General features: G+C 46.4%; 1 pseudogene; it reads right to left on the reverse strand.

Moving 5' to 3' along the window:
* Nucleotides 1–5,332: 5,332 nt before the first annotated feature.
* On the reverse strand, nt 5,333–14,635 carry LOC100521034 (nonsense-mediated mRNA decay factor SMG5 pseudogene; annotated as a pseudogene).
* Nucleotides 14,636–14,843: the final 208 nt, after the last annotated feature.

Here is a 14,843-nt window from a genome sequence, read left to right on the forward strand (position 1 = left end):
GTTCCCATTGTGGCTCAGCAGTAGCTAACCTGACTAGTATCCATGAGGATGCAGGTTCAACCCCTGGTCTCATTCAGTGGGCTAAGGATCCAGTGTCACCAGGAACCATACCCTGGGAACATCCGTATGCTGCTTGTGCAGCCCTAAAAAAAAAGAAAAAAAAAATCACTCCATCTTCTAAACTCTTCACAGTTCTTCCCTTGTCCCCACATGCTCCTCCCCATCCCCCAGGGAGTCTAACAAAGGCTGAGTCTCAAGGACACTTGAGACAAAGGTCTATTCACCAATTTAGTGGGAAAGGCAGCAACTGAAACATTTACATGAGTGAAGGAAATAATTGTGTGACTGTTTATCCCTTCACATCTGTTGGACTGGCCATGCAGACAAATTGCCTTGGTGTCCCTTAGTTCTTAGATCTCTTAGTTCTTAGAATTGAGGAATTGCAGAACAGGTTTTTGTAACTTCCTGTCTCTGTTCTTGTATATTTCTTTTCTTTTCTTTTCTTTTTCTTTTTGGGACCTCATCTGCGGCATGTGGAAGTTCCCAGGCTAAGGGTTGAATCGGAGCTGTAACTGCCCGCCTGCGCTACAGTCACAGCAACTCAGGATCCAAGCTGCGTCTAGTCGGGTTTGTTAACTGCTGAGCCATGAAGGGAACTCTGTTCCTGTATATTTCAACATGTGGCATTTTCGATTTAATTTCATTAGCGTATAGCAGTGAATTTGATAAAATTCAACATCTATTCACAATTAAAAAAAAAAATTCTTACTGGGAGTTCCTCTTATGGCTCAGCAGTAGCAAACCTGACTAGTATCCATAAGTATGCGAGTTTGATCCCTGGCCTCCATCAGTGGGATAAGGATCTGGCGTTGCTGTGAGCTGTGATGTATGTCACAGACGTGGCTGGGATCCCAAGTTACTGTGGCTGTGGCATAGGCTGGCAGCTGAAGCTCTGATTCAACCGCTAACCTGGAAACTTCCATTTGTTGCAGGTTCGGCCTGAAAAAACAAAAAAAATCAAAAAAATAAATTAAAAAAACCTCTCTCACCAAAGTGAGTATTGAGGGAATATATCTCAACATAATAAAAGCTATTTTATGACAGACCCACAGCCAATATAATATTCAATGGCAAAAAGCAGAAAGCCTTTCCATTAAAATTTGAAACAAGGCAAGAATGCCCACTCACACCACTTGTTTTTAACATAGTATTGGAAGCCCTAGCCACAGCAGTTAGACAAGAAAAAGAAATAAAAGGCATCCAAATTGGAAAGGAAGAGGTAAAATCATCATTATATGCAGATGACATAATAACTATATGTAGAAAATGCTAAAGACTCCACACAAAAACTACTAGAACTGATTAACAAATTCAGCAAGGTGGCAGGATATGAGATTAACATACAGAAATTGGTTGCATTTTTTTTCACATTAACAATGAAATACCAGAAAGGGAATGTAAAAAACAAACAAATAAACAAACCAAACCAAACAAACAAACAAAAACTATAAATCTTTTAAGGCTGCACCAATTAAAAAAAGATAACAACTTAGGAATAAACCTGATCGAGAAGGTAAAAGACATATGCTGAGAACTATAAAACACAATAAAGGAAACTGAAGATGATTCAAAGAAATGAAAAGATACCCATGCTCTTAGATTGGAGAAATTAATATCATTAAAATGGCCATACTACAAAGCAAACTACAGATTTTATGCAATTCCTATCAAATTGCCCATGACACTTTTCACAGAACTAGAACAAATAATCGTAAAATGTATATGGAAACATAAAAGGTCCTGAATTGCCAAAGCAATCCTGAGGAAAAAGAATAAAACAGAGGCATAACCCTTCTAGCCCTAAGACAATACTACAAAGCTACAGTAATCAAAACAGCATGGTATTGGCATAAAAACAGACGTATGGATCAATGGAACAGAACAGAGAGTCTAGAAATAAATCCACACATCTACAGGCAATTAATCTCTAACAATGGAAGCAAGAATATACAATGGAGAAAACACAGTCTCTTAAGGAAGGGGTGTTGGGAAAGTTGAACAGCTACATATAAATCAGTGACATTGGAACATGCTCTCACATCATACACAAAAATAAACTCAAAATGGCTTATAAACTTAACATGAGACATGACACCATAAAACTCCTAGAAGAGAACATAGGCAAAATACTCTCTGACATAAATCTTACCAATGTCTTCTTAGGTCAGTCTTCCAAGGCAATAGAAACAACAGGAAATAAAAGCAAACAGAATAAACCAACGACAACAACAACAAACCCCAAAACAACAACAACCAAAAAAATGGGACCTAATCAAATAAGCTTTAACAAGGGCTAAACTTCCAAAATAGCTCATGCAACTCAGCAACAACAAACAACTCAATTGTAAAATGAACAGCAGAAGTAAAACATTTCTCCAAACAAGGCATATAGATGACCAACGGGTATATGAAAAGAGGCTCAAAACTGCTAATTAGTAGAGAAATGCAAAGGAAAACTATAATGAGCTACTACTTCACACCAGTCAGAATGGCTATCATTAAGAAGTCTACAAATAATAAACGCTGGAGAGGGTGTGGAGAAAAGGGAACCCTCCTACACTGTTGGTGGGAATGTAAATTGGTGCAGCTGCTACAGAGAACAGTATGGAGGTTCCTTAAAAAACTAAAAATAGAGTTGCCATATGATCCATAAATGCCACTCCTGGGCATATACCTGGAGAAAACTCCAATTCAAAAAGTACATATGTTCATAGCAGCGCTATTGACAATAGCCAAGACATGGAAGCAACCTAAACATCCATCAACAGTTGAATGAATAAAGAAGATGTGGTACATATACACAACGGAATATTGCTCCATCTGTAATAGTCATGGAATATTACTCCATCTCTAATAGTAATGGAATATTTCTCCATCTCTAGGTCTAGGTTCCTTCGGGTTGCTGAAAAGAGCATTAGTTTGTTACAAATAATTTTTGTTACAAATTTCTTACAAATATTTTCTTACAAAATAATGCCCTTTTCCAGCAACATGGATGAACCTAAACCTAGAGATGATTATGCTAAGTGGTCAGAAAGAGAAAGACAAATACTATATAATATCACTTAAATATGAAATATACATCATGACACAAATGAACTTTTATGAAATAGAAACAGACTTATAGACAGAGAACAGACTTGTGGTTGCCGATGGGAAGGGGTGGGTTGGGAGTTAGCAAATGCTAACTATTATATAAAGAATGGATAAACAACGTTTGTAGTATATAACATAGAAAACTATATTCAAAATCCTGTGATTAAACCATAATGGAAAAGAGCATATATAAAAAAGAATGTATGTATATATGTATATACATACATATATATGTATATATATGTATAACTGAATCACTCTGCTGTACAGCAGAAATTAACACATTGTACAGCAACTATATTTCTATTAAAATAAGTAAATAAAATGAAAAAATCAATAGCAATGAATTTTTTTTTTTTTTTTTTTTTGTCTTTTTAGGGCTGCACCCAAGACACATAGAAGTTCCCAGGCTAGTGCTCAAATCAGAGCTGCAGCTGCCAGCATACACCATAGCCTCAGCAACACCAGATCCTTAACTTGTTCGGCAAGGCCAGGGATCGAACCTGTGTCCTCATGTATACCAGTTGGGTTCCTTACCGCTGAGCCATGATGAGAACTTCAGCAATGAATTTTTAAAAGCTCTTAAGTGATCATAACATTCTTCTCTTGTTTATTCTCTAAGGTTTCATTACTGTGAAGGCCACATTCTTGTTTCTTTTTTTTTTTTTTTTTCTTTTGGGGCTTGGGGGGGGTCTTTATTTTTATTTTTTTTTTAATTTTATTTATCTACTTTTTTTTTTTTGTCTTTTTGCCTTTTCTTGAGCCGCTCCCACGGCATATGGAGGTTCCCAGGCTAGGGATCCAATTGGAGCCATAGCCACTGGCCCACGCCAGAGCCACAGCAATGCCAGATCCAAGCCGTGTCTGCATCCTACACCACAGCTCACAGCCATGCCAGATCATTAACCCACTGAGCAAGGCCAGGGATCGAACCTGCAACCTCATGGTTCCTAGTCAGATTCGTTAACCACTGCGCCACGATGGGAACTCCCGGGGGGGGGGGGTCTTTATTAAGTGATGCTTTAGTCTCAGTCTCTGTCAGGAACTGGAAGTGGGAGTGACCCCACTCCTCCCAGGTTGTCCCAGACTTGCTGTCCTAGAGGAAGGCCTCAGGAAGCCTGCTCTCCTCTGAGAACAGCCTGGGAAGCTAGGCTAGCGCTGGGGTTGGGGACAGTAGAGCTGAGACCCCGGCCCTCAGCTACACATGCAGTCTGAAGAGGTGGGGCTGAGGTAATCCTGGCCAGAGCCTCCCACATGCAGCCCCACTCTTGCTGCTCCACTCACTGCCCTGAGCTATTCATGATCTCTGCTCCCACGTTCACCTCAACATTCCAAAAGCTGGCCCCTTGCTCAGCTTCTCCAGGCCTTTAGTCCTGGGGAAGGAAAAAGTAGGGAAGCCCAGCAGGACAGAGGGCCTTGGGCCAGGCAGCTTCAAGGGGCCTCTCCTTCCTTAGGGAGTAAGGGGGAGGGGGGTGGCCTCCAACAGTGCCCTGCTGTCCTCCTACTGGCATCCCAGCACAGCAGCCCAGAGCACAAAGCGCAGTGACCATGGGGTTGGTGGGCACAGAAGCTCTCACTGGCATAAAAGGCCAGACGGCCTGCAGCCATCGTGGGCAGCTCCCTGCCCTGGACACAGAAGGAGGCAGAGAGAAATCAGCAGTGGGGCAACACGTGTGTGGCGGCCCCTGCAGCAGGAGGAGGGATCTAAGCCCCGCCCTGCTGTCAGTGCAGCCAGCTCCAGGCCTCTATTCTCTCAGAGTCCCCCAGGCTCCAGAGCTGCCCAGCCTTTGCAAAGGGAGATAAGAAGGGGCTGCGGGTCTGCAGAGAACCACCCAGATAGCTGGTATTACCCACTCTGACCCCAGAGCTGGAGGGCCCATACTCCTGGCACCAACCACCCTGCATCTTGGGTGAAGAAGAAGGGCCCCTTCTGCTGTCCCTTCCCCTCAGAGGCCCAGGAAGCACTCCGATGAAACACAGACACCCGTGGGTGCCACCTGCCCCTGGGAAAAGCAGGGGGCTGAGGCAGGAGGGCTGCCTGGGGGCCCACAGGCCTCTCCTGCTCCAAGCGCTTTCCTGGCCTTCCTGACGTCGTCTTGGCCACAGGGTTTACTCCGCCCTCCCAGCTGGCTCCTGGGCCCTCCTTGCAGCCTGTATGCAGCTGGGCTTCCTTCCTGTGTGCGTGCTCGAGTCTGCATGTGTTGGGATGACTACAGGTGGTGCTCCTGGCTGCCAGGGAGGGCAGGAGAGCTCTGGCGTCAGCCCCGCTGCAGGGCCTGGGGGTCGGCCTCAGCCCATCTCCTTCCACGGCTTGTAGAAATCCAGAACATTCTTGATGTCCACACTGGCGGGTGCGGTGGCCTGCAAGGCTGCCTGCATAGGGCCTGAGAGCGCGCCAGGGTTGTCCAGAGAAAGGCCTGTGATGATGGTCACCATGCCGCCTGGGTCCTCCTCTTCCGCCTCCGGGACAGAGTCAGCTGTTTGCAGCTGCCCAGGATCTTATAGAGTGTCCAAGCATCTGCATCCTGCTTCTTCAGCTTATGCCACTCAAAGCTTATGTCACCTCTTCCTGGCAGTGAATGTACCTGTTCCCTTTTTTAAACTCTGCCTCCCGGGATCAGATCCCATCCTGGGCCCGAGGGTTTTCCTTCTTCAGCAAATCCAGGCCATTGATCACTGTCCTTGGGATGATGACAATGAAGCGGCCACTGGTGGCCAGCTGGCGGATGACTGGGAGGTGGTGGCAGAGGGCCTGGGTGTCAGGGACGAGGTAGGGAGACCTCACTGACTGGGCCTTGGGCTGCTGCAGGCCCCCTTCCAGCTGAGAGACCTCGAGCTGAAGTTGTAGCTGAGCCACGTTCCTCATTAACCTATTCCGCCGAGCTTCCTTCTGTGCCATGCGGAACTGGGCCTGGGCCTGCTGCAGCAAGCTCTCCTGCTCAGACTGGGCGATGCTGATGAAGATGCCGATCCCTGGGCTGAACTGCAGGATGCTGCCCTGTAGGCTGGCCGCAAAATGGCCAAAGCTGCAGATGCAGCAGACATGCACACTCGTCTGCTCTAAGGCGCTAAGCAGGAGCCGCTCTGTGTCAACGTTCAAGTGTCTGTGGGCAGCCCGGAGGGGAGGCAGGTTGTGAAGTGCCATGTCCCCTGGGAGCAGCAGGCTAGAAGGGAGGTCAGGCAGTTCACAACCTTCAAGAAGATCCTGGACCTTGGGACACAGGGCCAGGCCAGACTCTTGGAGTTTGCCTGCAGCTGGCAACAGATTCAGCCACACAGACAGGCGGTTCCACAGACTTGGAGAGCTCTGTGCACACACAGGGATGAGGTCAGCGTTGGTTCACAGCCAGTCCAGGAAGACGTTCACAGCAGGAAGCAGGCCTTCAGCCATTCGGATGTGCAGCTTCTCCTGGATGCTGTGCTCATTCCGACAGGAATGCCCACTAGATTCACTTCCCTCTGACTCAGAGCCCTCTTCAGAGACTTGTCCACATCCCCATTGACACAGGGCCTGCGGCTGGCCAAGGTGGGAGCTTCGGTGGGGGGCTGGAGGAGCAGGTGGCTGAAGGGGGGCCCAGTTGGAAGCAGTGTTTAGTCTGGAACATCTGTGTGCACATGGCTTGTAGGTTGCTGGCAATGCTGGCCTCGCTGGGGCCCAATGGGCCATTGAGGGATCTGGGAGCCTCGGACCTGGCCCGAGGCGGCTCCAGGGCTGGGGACCGAGTCCCTTCCTCATCTTCCATATCTTCCAGGTCTGACTGAGACGCTTGGCTGTTCATTTCTGAATCTGTCTCAGCCTCAAAGGCTGTTCCCCCACCTTCAAGGCTCTTGTCGGAGCAACTGTCGGAGCCCTCGCTGGCCCGGGCAGAATCATGGCTCGAGTCGGATTCAAAGCCTTCACTCAGATCACTATCATCGTCAGCTTTGGGTGGGTGGCGGTGGCGGTGGAGGCAGGAGAGGTGGGAGAATTTCTGGCTCTTTCTGACCTTCCCCACTTGAGGGGCTGCAGGAGGAGGCTCAGGACCGGCTCCTCCTCCTTCTCCAAGGGTTCCTTGGACTCTGGTTCATCTGTGCCATTGCTCTGGAATGCTGGATCAGGATTCTCACCCTCTTCCGGCTCAGCTTGCAGCCGTAGGTTGACATGATTGACGAGGTGGGAGAAGAGGGCCGGGTAAAGCAATGGCTGCACGGCGCTGCTTGCATCCTGCGCTCTTCAAGCTGTGCACCCCCATAAGGCAGATGATGACCTTCTGGAAGATGAGAAGGTCTGGGAGGAAGGCATATCCACTCTCACACTCCTCCTCATCCTCACTGGCCAGGCTGAGGTTGGGTGAGGAGGGCGGGTTGAAGAGACAAAGGTTGAAGTCCTCCGGGACTGACTGGCAAAGTGACGTCAGCTCTGAGTTCACGGAGCTGCTTTTCGGCTGCAGGAGGCTTTGCAGATACAGGACGTTCACCAGCAACCTTTTTTTTGTCTTTACATTGCTTCCTGCTGGGAGAGAGTTTCCGAGTTTCACATTTCTTCAGTTGGTGGTACATCTTGGCTGCCTTGCCATGTAGCCGCTTCAGGTTCCCATAGGCACCCTCAAAGGATACTTCTGACTGGATGCAGCACAGGTAACAAGACATGGCTTCCACATTATAGGACTTGCTGCCTGCAAGGGTGCCCAGCTGGTTGAAGGGCATTGCAATCTGGGGAGCTACTGACTGGGCTTGGTAGTAAAATCTCTCAGCTAGCAGCTCAGTGTCTACACCAGCTAATTCATTCTGATGCCGTGACAAATCCCCCAGGTACACTAGACATCAATGGCATGCCATCTGTGCCCAATCCATCTCCTTCTCCGAGGCAGACACTGGCTTCTTGCATCTTATGAGGGGGTCGGTGACATGGGTCCCGCCGATGCAGCACTGCAGTTCTAGCTGGTAGTGTTATTGGATATAGAGAAGGAGATGCTGATAGAATCCAATACCAGCAACCAGGTGTGTCCTGTAGGCACATTCCAAGGTGCTCCAGCTGTGAATATGCTTTTTGTTAGTCTTGATAAGTGGGATAACTTCATAGTATACCTTGCTCCACAGCAGCTCCTCAGCCTTCCTCCCATAGTCCACAGGGTGCGGGAATATAAGCTTGACACAGAGCTCACGCAGCTTATTCCTGAGGCTAATGTTCTCTGGTTTGAATACTTTTTTTTTTTTTTTTTGGTCTTTTTGCCTTTTCTAAGGCTGCTCCTGTGACATATGGAGGTTCCCAGGGTAGGGATCGAATCGGAGCTGTAGCCACTGGCCTACACCAGAGCCACAGCAACGCCGGATCTGAGCCACGTCTGCAACCTACACCACAGTTTACGGCAATGACAGATCCTTAACCCACTGAGCAAGGCCAGGGAGCGAACCCGCAACCTCCTGGTTCTGAGTCGGATTCGTTAACCACTGCGCCATGACGGCAACTCCTGAGTAATTCTCGATAAGCAGTTTTGTTGCAAAGGATGAGGTCAAGTCAATGCACAGCCTCCACCACAGCCCAGTAAAGCCGCTTGGTGTGGAGGACCTTTGCTTCGGGCTCGCTGCTCTCCCCTGTGAGGGGGCCTTGGCTCGTGGTGCCCGGGTCCAGGGGTGGCAGCTCCCGGTCACAGGCCCCCGCCGCCCACTGTGACAGCCACCACTGCTGTCTCCGGCCGTAGCCACAGGCACCACCGTCGCCAGCCCTGCTCGGCTACCATTGCTGTCCACATTCTTGGTTCTTATTCCTCAGTTCCTGTAGCATTTCCTATGCTCTTGTCTATTTGTCTGCTTTTATTTCCTGCCTTCTTCTCTTAACCTCAGCAGCATGCTTGTGAGAACAGGATTTATTAAGAATGCAACTCACAATGCAAAGAAACAACTCCCAAAGTGCTATGTAAAACCACCATAGGTTTTGTCCAACCTTCTCTCCAAGGCTGATGGTCAAAGAGGCATCCCTACTTAGACACGGCCAAATGTCACCCAGGACTTTCTTCCTTCCTTCCTTTTCTCCCTTTCATTTGTCCTTCCTTCCTTTCCTTCTTATTTTTATGGCCACACCCACAGCATATGGAATCCGGGCCAGGGATTGAATCCAGCCTGCAGCTGTGGCAACGCCTGATCCTTAACCCACTGCACCACAGCAGGAACTCCACCCAGCACTTTCCTTGAAAGGCATTAATAAAATGCAGCTTCAAATGGCCCAGAGGTGCTTGGTTGAGATCCTGATGACAGCTCTGATTCAGGTCCAAGCACCAAATCCCTGCATTACTTGAGTTTGTCATCCTCTCTTATTTCTTCTAAGCAGAAGTGGTCCAGGTTGTCATGTAGGCCAGGTATCATGGAAGAGCCAGAACTAGCCTGTCCATACCTGATAGGTATACAGGGGTTTTTTTTTCCCCCCCAGGAGCTCTCACATTTGTGGCCTATGTGCCCAGATTGTTATTACCTTAATGAGCTGTGATTTCAAAAAAATCTCTTAGAAGTTTAGTCTCACCTTTCCCAGGATGCTCAATATATCAGCCCGGTTTTCTGCAGGTAATTCCCAGCCCTTAGCAGGAATGAATCCTCACAGATTTTTTTCCCCCTTCTCATTCTTGTGGTCAAACACTCTAGCTTTCTTATGTGACTAGTGAATGATGCTTTTTTTCTTTCTAATTTTTTTCTTTTATTTATTTATTTTTTTGTCTTTTTAGGGCCACACCTAGGGCATAAGAAAGTTCCCAGACTAGGGGTCAAATCAGAGCTGCGGCTGCCAGCCTACACCACAGACACAGCAATGCAGGATCCAAGCTGGGACTGCGAACTACACCACAGCTCACAGCAACACTGGATCCTTAACCCACTGAGGGAGGCCAGGGATCCAACCCGCATCCTCGTGGATCCTGGTCAGGTTGGTTACCATGACTCTTTTTTTCTCTCTTTCTTTTCTTTTTAGGGCTGCACCTGCAGCATATGGAAGTTTCTGGGCTAGTGGTTGAACTGGAGCTGCAGTTGAGCCCTATGCCACAGCCATGGCAATGCTGGATCCAAGCTGCCTCTGTTATCTATGCCTGATTCGACACCTAGCCTGGGAATTTCCATATGCCTCAGGTGCAGCCCTAAAAAGCAAAAATAAATAAATAAATAAATAAAATAAATAAATAAAAATAAAAATAAATTAAAATACAAGAGTTCCTCTTGTATTTTAATGGTGCAGTGGGAACGAATCCATCTAGGAACCATGAGGTTGTGGGTTCGATCCTTAGCCTGGGAACCTCCACATGCCGCAGATGCGGCTCTAAAAAAAAAAAAGCAGAAAAAAAAAGGTACGCTTTATTCCTTGGACCACTAGAACCCTTTCTCATCTGAGAGTTAACTAGTAAGCACTGTGTCATAATAAACAAAGTGTCCAAGTGCCCTAATATTTTACAGCCCATTGTTGCAAGCACTTAATGTTTCAACCCACTTTATGTGAATGTTGATTGAAAAGGTTCGCCTCTCACAGGGCCCTGTAGTGAGAAACTCAATTTTATCCCTGAATGAGAAGTGAATCATTCTTTTTGTTTTTTTCTTTTCTTTTTACGGCTGCGCCTGCAGCATATGGAAGTTCCCAGGCTAAGGGTCAAATCAGAGTTGCAGCGAAGCCTACACCACAGCCACAGGAACGCCAGATCCAAGCCACATCTGTGACCTGCACCAATACCACAGCTTCCAGCAACACAGGATCCTTAACCCACTGAGCGAGGCCAGGGATCAAACCTGCATCCTCGCAAACATTATGTTGGGTTCTTAACCCACTGAGCCACAACCAGCAACTCCAAGAATTAAACCACTCTGATTCAACACGTGTTCTCTTCAACACACATATCTGGGTAGTGCAGTATGGGGACATATATTACAATATATCTCAATATATCTCAATATATCCCATTCCTAAAATATGTTTAGTAAAAGCAATGCAGTTACAGAAAGCACCTTCTATCATCATAAAATAAAAGGTAAGCATTAAAGACCTAGTTGTTATTAAATTCAGTCTGAAAAAACAAGAGTGTATCTATATGTATAACTGGGCCACTTTTTTGCTGTACAGCAGACATTGACAGAACAGCGTAAATCAACTTTAATAAAAATTTTTTTTAGAAAAGGAGAAAATTATGCTTTAGGCTATTATTTGATTTTTCAAATATATTCTGATATTTTACATAGTATTAAATGCCTAATATACAGAAAGAAATACATAAAAATATTACAAGTTCAAAAAAATAAATTCAATTTGATATTCTTTTTTGCAGTAGGGATTTCTCATAACTATATTTATATGTAACATGTAACTAAGTTAATATGACAGCTCTTTGCTTGGACCTATGGTTAAAGTATTGCTTAGCGTTCCAAATATTCACGTGCCAAAAAGGCCATGTCCACAAAAATGCCCTGTCATGAAAATGACATAGAAACATTCAGTATAGTAACTCAGAGACAAGTGAAACTGGTCTCTTACAGGTAACACCCAAAGCAGGTAAAAACATTGACACATTTCTCACAAAGATGCAGGGCTGACTTCCTCATCATATCAATTTTATTTTATTTTTTTGCTTTTCAGGGCCGCACCCATGTCATATGGAGGTTCCCAAGCTAGGGGTCAAATCAGAGCTACAGCTGCAGCCTACACCACAGCCCCAGCGATGTGGGATCCGAGCCGTGTCTGTGACCTACACCACAGCTCTTGGCAACGCTGGATCCTTAACCCACTGAGTGAGGCCAGGGATAAAAGCCGGAGCCTCACGGTTCCTAGTCGGATTTGTTTCTGCTGCACCACGATGGGAACTCCCCCAATCGTATCAATTTTAAAGCCTCTGTTTGGAATCCAGCTACAAGCTCTGGATCAGTTTCCTTCTTTTTGGTCTAGTTGAGCTGATCCTATTGCTCAATTTTCCTTCCCCATATTCTCTGGAGGAACCCAGGAAAGAGGGAGCGTGGCAGTTAGACTCCTGCCAAAATCCTAAGGCAACCAGTCCCGGCCAGGGAAGCAGGCCGCGCCTAGAGCAGCAACAGAAGAATCAGCTGTTTCCTGCCCGATCTAATGGCTCAGGGTGAATCATCACTCTCTCAGGCCCACAAGGGTGTGGCTTCTCCCATCTCTTACCAAAGGCTCATGCCGGGTCTGGGAAGGCTGGCGAGCTAGCTCTGCATATCATGAATTTAAAATGACTGCACTTAAAGCCCCAAAGTACCTGCTGCAGACCTGAAATGGATTCTGCTGGCCTTTGGCAGACACCAAAAGGCCTGCTTGCATTACAGCCCAAGGAGAGGTAATGGATATGGTAGGAGGGGGGAGAGGGGGGTTGTCAGACCTTGCCTCTCAGGTGGCTGAAATGCCACCTGCATCAGCATCAGCTTGGATTTGTTATTCAAAGTGTCAAGGGCTGTGGCACCAACAGGACACACCACCAAGAACCCTAGGTTCCTCCTGTCCCCAACTCGCTTTGCTTGCCTTAAGTAGCAAATGTTGGAATCATCTATGTGGGAAAAGAATCCAAAAAAGAATGGACGTGTGCATATGTATGACTGAATTGCTTTGTTGTACAGCTGAAATTATCACAACCTTATAAATTAAATATACTTAAATAAAACTTATTTTTAAAAAAATTTTAAGGAGTTCCTGCTGGCTCAGTGGAAACGAATCTGACTAGTATCCATGAGGACGCAGGTTTGATCCCTGGCCTCACTCGGTAGTTTAAGGATCCAGTGTTGCCGTGAGCTGTGGTGTGGGTCACAGATGTGGCTTGGATCTGGCATTGCTGTGGCTGTGGGGTAGGCCAGCAGCTACAGCTCCAATTAGACCCCTAGCCTGGGAACTTTCATGTGCTGCAGGTGCAGCCCTACAAAAACAAAAAAAATTTTTTTTAATATATTAAAAAAAAAAAAGAGCTGAGCAGAGAGCTGTGATGTAAAAAGAAAAAAAAAAAAGTATGAAATGCTGAATTTTGGAAGGACAGAATTTGGGTCTTTATATCCCCATGGGTGTCAAGGAAAGGGCCCTGCATGCAGTGGGTACTTAATAGATCTAAAAATTTATTCATTAAAATTCCACAGAAGTATATTTGACTTACAATGTTAATTCCTACTGTACAACAAAGTGATTCAGTTATACGTATTCAATCTTTTTCAGAATCTTTTCTCATATAGGTTATCACAGAATATTGAGTAGACTATCACAGAATATTGGGTACCTCCACAGCAGGTACCTGTTGACCACCCATGCCATATACGAAAGGCAAATGCCTATCCCAAACCCCCAATCGAGACCTCACTCTCCACTGATGTTTAAGAGGGAAGACAGAAATGCTGGCCTACACCACAGCCACAGCAACGTTGGCATCTGAGCCGCATCTTCAACCTACACCACAGCTCACTGCAACACCAGATCCTTAACCCACTGATAGAGGCCAGGGATCAAACCCACATCCTCACGGATCCTAGTCAGGTCATTACTGCTGAGCCATGACGGGAACTCCAGATGTTGAGTGAAGTTATGATGTGGCTGCCATCAAACCTGGCAAAATAAAAGTCAGTTTTTTTTTTCTTTTTTTGGTCTGTACCTTGAAACTATTATCCAGGAGGAACAGCAACCTAAGAAAATGGATAAGCAAAGAGGTCCTGCTGTATAGCACAGGGAACTATATCCAATCACTTGTGATAGAACATGATGGAAGATATTATGAGAAAAAGAATGTATATATATAAGTATACATATGTGTGTGTGTGTATATATATGTGTATATATATATATATGTATGACTGGGTCATTTTGCTATACAGCAGAAATTGACAGAACATTGTAAATCAACTATAATTAAAATAATTTTCTTGGAGTTCCCGTTGTGGCTCAGTGGTTAACAAATCCGACTAGGGACCATGAGGTTGCGGGTTCAATCCCTAACCTTGCCCAGTGGGTTGGGGATCTGGTGTTGTCGTGTGCTGTGGTGTAGGTCGCAGATGTGGCTCAGATCCTGCATTGCCGTGGCTCTGGTGTAGGTTGGTGGCTACAGCTCTGATTGGACCCATAGCCTGGGAACCTCCACATGCTGTGGGTGTGGCCTTAGAAAAGACAAAAAGACAAAAAAAAAAAAAAAAAAAAGGATTTTTTTGAAAAGAAAAAGGATGCCACACACAACCCATCACTGGGGCCACCTACTTATGTCCACCTGAGGGTGACCTGAGGATGGGAAGAGAGGGTGGAATGAACAAAGGAGATTAAGACTCCGCCTTGGCAGGGCACACGGCAGGGCTGGGCCCCATGGCGTCCCTCTCTGTCCAGACACGCTCTAGGGCATCAGTGAGTGGATCTTGACTAGAGCACTTGCCTTAAAGATCTGCCAGCAACCTCACACACATTGGAACCATAGAGGAAACATTCAAGGGAGGAGGCGATGACATCATGCTGGCTTGTGCCCTCCTTCTGGCTCTCAGGGCTGCGCCCCGTATTGTTACCCTGCATTCTACAAACACCCACGTTTCACTTCTCCCTTCAAGCCAGAGCACTGGAATAAATGGATCCCTTTATGTCCAGAGAGGAGTCTAGTCCTCAAAGGGCCTCAGTGAAGAAGCAGCATTTTTCAGAGCCCTTGAGTTTAATGGGTCGGTTGTAAAGATGAACTTTCCAGAATCCCTCCTGGAGAAGGCCGTTTGCACCACTACCTTGAGTA

The sequence above is a fragment of the Sus scrofa genome, chromosome 10 (assembly GCF_054392235.1).
Source record: "Sus scrofa isolate SSC_HxYL_T2T_F1_AM1 chromosome 10, Sscrofa_HxYL_maternal_Yorkshire_Landrace_v2.0, whole genome shotgun sequence".
Lineage (NCBI taxonomy): Eukaryota > Metazoa > Chordata > Mammalia > Artiodactyla > Suidae > Sus > Sus scrofa.